We start from the raw sequence: 4179 nt of genomic DNA, 5'->3' as shown, positions 1-4179 counted from the left end.
CCTTAAATTCAAATCTTTCTGAGTAAAGAAATACTGAAAACTACGATGATCTGTATAATCTTCACACTTGACCCCATATAGATAATGTCTCCATTGCTTTAATGCAAATACAACTGCAGCCAACTCCAAATCTTGGGTCGGATAGTTATGTTCATGCACTTTTAATTGCCTCGAATCATAAGCAATTACATTTCTCTCCTGCATTAGCACTGCACCCAAACCAGAATAAGATGCATCACAGTAAACAATAAAATTCTAACCTTCCATTGGCAAGGTAAGAATTGGTGCAGTAGTCAACAAGGTCTTGAGTTTCTGAAAACTTTCTTCACATTCATCCGACCATACAAAGGGAACATTCTGCTTAGTCAAATTTGTCAGCTGCGAAGCAATAGAAGAAAATCCCTTGACAAATCGACGGTAGTAGCTAGCTAAACCAACAAAGCTCCTTACCTCTGTAACATTAGTAGGTCTTACCCAACTCTTCACTGCTTCAATCTTAGAAGGATCCACCATCACTCCATCCTTAGAAACCACGTGCCCCATGAAGGACACTGAATCTAGCCAAAACTCACACTTGGAGAATTTGGCATAAAGCCTTTTCTCCCTCAACAATTCCTATACAATTCTCAAATGCTCCTCATGTTCTTTCCTGCTCCTTGAGTATATTAGTATATCATCAATAAATACAATAACAAAGAGATGCAGATATGGCTTAAAAATCACGTTCATCAGGCTCATTAAAGCAGCAGGGGCATTCGTAAGCCCAAAGGACATTACTAAGAATTCATAATGCCCATACCTGGTTGAAAAGCAGTCTTTGGCACATCTACTGCCCGTATTTTCAATTGATGATAACCGGATCTCAAATCAATTTTAGTGAAGACACAAGCACCTTGTAACTGATCGAACAAATCATCAATGCGGGGAATGGGATACTTGTTCTTAATAGTAACCTTATTCAGCTGCCTGTAGTCAATGCACATTCGAAAACTTCCATCTTACTTCTTAACAAATAAAACAGGAGCACCCCAAAGGGATGCGCTCGGTCTAATAAAACCTTTACCTAACAATTCCTGAAGTTGGGCCTTCAACTCCCTTAATTCAGCTGGAGCCATTCTAAAAGGGGGAATGGAAATGGGGAGAGTACCTGGCTCCAGATCAATACAAAAATCAATATCCCTATCTGGTGGCATACCAGGAAGGTCTGCAGGAAACACATCCAAAAACTCACGGACTATCGAGACAGACTCAATCGAAGGTACTTGGGAAGTATCATCCCTGAGATGTGCCAATAAATCTAAACAACCCTTACTAACCATTCTCTTAGCACGTAGAAAAGAGATAATATTGAACTGGAGTGGAAATATAGTCACCCTCCCACACTAGCGGATCTGTCCCAAACTTGGACAATGTCACAGTTTTACCATTACAATCTAAGATTGCAAAACTTGGAGAAAGCCAAGTCATACCCAGAATTACATCAAAATCAACCATCTCTAGAATAATCAGATCTACATAAGTATTGCTCCCCACAAACGTCACAAGACAAGACCTATACACCTTCTCAACTATCACAGACTCACCCACAGGAGTAGAGATACTAATAGGCATGTCAAGCAAATCACAATGTAAATCAAGACCAGTAGCAAATGAGGAAGATACATATGAAAATGTGGATCCAGGATCAAATAATACAGAAGCCATGCAATCACAGACCAAAAGAGTACCTGTGATAACAGCATCAGATGTCTCTTCTTCAGACCTCCCGGGGAAAGGATAACAATGGGCCCTATCACCTGTCTGTCTATTGCCCCTACCATGTTGCGCTGCAGTAGTTCCAGCTTGCCCGCCACCCCGGCTGATATGGTGACCACCATTACCTTGGCCACCACGTCCTCCAGAATGGCGGCCTCTCCCATGACCTGCTCTACCTCTAACTATTGGGGGTCTGTAACTCTGTTTTGGACAGTACTTCCTAATATGTCCAGTCTCTCCTCATCCATAACAATTTCTGGAGTCAAGCATAGGTCTCTGTGAAAATGACAAAGTCTGGGGATAACCTCCAAACTCAGAAAAAGGCTGACTGGGCTGCGACGGACCCCCAGCTAAAGCCTGCAGTGAAGACTGAATAGGACGGGTTGGGTAACCTCCTGAACTCTGCCCTCTGGAGTAAGAACCACTAAACTCACCTCCCTTACGGAACTTCTTATATGTCGACCCCATGGTGAAGTCATCTGTCTTCACCCCCTCCACCTCTTTCACAAAATCAACCACTTCCTGAAAGGATTTTGCAACAGCAGCTACCTGTAAGGCTGGGATCTGCAAATCTGACCTCAATCCTTTCACAAAACGGCGAATCAGCTCTTGTAGACTGAAGCAAAGCTGTGTGGCATACCTGGATAGCGCACAAAATTTAGCCTCATAAGCAGCAACAGACATCCTGCCTTTCTCTAGGATCAGGAACTCATATCTCCTCCTATCCCTCAATGTCCGGGGTATATACTTCTCCATAAATAAGCTAGAGAATGACGCCCAAGTCATAGGTGGTACATGTGCTGGTTGACACTCAACATACGACCGCCACCACATTTTGGCATCCCCCTGAAACTGATAGGTCACAAACTCAACACTGAATCGTTCTACTATGTCCATCTTATGTAGCAGCTCATGACAATCAACCAGAAAATCATAGGCATCTTCAGATTCAGCACCCTTGAAGACTGGAGGTTTCAACTTTAAGAATTTAGTGAAAAGTTCATTCTGATCACTTGTCATTATAGACCCTGTAGTCAATCGAGGAAACGTGCCTACTTCCAATGATGCATCCATGTGAGGAGCCACAGCAGCTGCATGTTGTACTCCCTGAACTTGAGGTGCTGGTGCAGAAAACACTTGAGGTGTCTGGCCCTGATCAGATAACCCGCTAAGATAAGTAAGAACCTGATTAATCATCTCTGGGGTAGGCTAGGGTGGTAATTCCTCATATTGAACCTGCTCATTTTCCTCTTCCTCACCCTCTCTCACTACCTCATCAGTCGGTGGAGGAGTCACTGCCCTATTACTAGCAGGACCAGGTGTGTGTCCTCTACCTCTAGAGGGTGTCCTCCTGCGACCTCTATCACGGACTGTTGCCACTGCTCCTCCTCGAGTTACATCCCCAATGGTTGGCTCAGACGCATCCTGTCTTGCCGGTGTTGGTGTTGGCACAGTTGTTGCTCTGGTTCTAACCATCTGCGAAATAGAGTAAGGATGTCAGATACCAATTTGTATCACCTAGATGCCAATTGGATCAAAGTAATAGCACGAAAGAAAGAATGAATGGAGTTTTCCTAAAGTCCTATAGCCTCTCAAAGAAAAGTAAGGGCATCCCCTTACCGTTCCTCAAGACTCTACTAGACTTGTTCTTGTGTGATGAGACCAATGAACCTAACGCTCATATACCAAGTTTGTCACGACCCAAAACGAGTCGCCTGTGGCACCCACACTTAGCCTACTAGGTGAGCGAACCAACAAATCTAAACCCCAACATTTACCAATAGTTCAACTATTATTAACAAAAATAATGCGGAAAATCCAAAACTTATTACTGTAACCGAATAAATAAACTTCTAAAGAGTATTTAAGAAACCAAAATAAGTAAAAAGATGGTCCATGTCCGAACTTCAAATACATCAAGACGTGAAGACAGAATCCAGCACGAGCTAAGAACAATAGCTCACCCCGAACTCTGATGTGCTGAAGACTGGCTAGAGCTGAGGGCGAGTCGAAGTCGATGGCACACTTGCTGCACTCCACAAAATAACAAAGAAGAAAATACAACTAGGGGTCAGTACAAGGAACACGTACTGAGTAGGTATCATCGGCCAACTCAAAATAGAAACTAATATACAATAAATAATAGTATGAACTCAACTATAGCACTTAACAGGTGATAAACAACAAACAACATGAGCAAGTATCAACAACATTAAGGTAAACTCGTAATAAGTCAATGATATCAAGATCACACATGAGGACTCATGCCTCCAAACCAAACCATTTTGAGAGTTGAGTTCTTTGAGATTGAGTACCTTCCATTAATTCAACATGTTTTTCCTTTAATATTATCGTGTCGAAACGTGACACTCCGATCCAAGTATACCATGTCGGAACGTGACACTCCGATCCAAGAATACCGTG

The sequence above is a fragment of the Solanum pennellii genome, chromosome 9, assembly GCF_001406875.1.
Source record: "Solanum pennellii chromosome 9, SPENNV200".
In the NCBI taxonomy this organism is placed as follows: Eukaryota; Viridiplantae; Streptophyta; class Magnoliopsida; order Solanales; family Solanaceae; genus Solanum; species Solanum pennellii.
Note: the sequence above shows the minus strand (reverse complement) of the source record.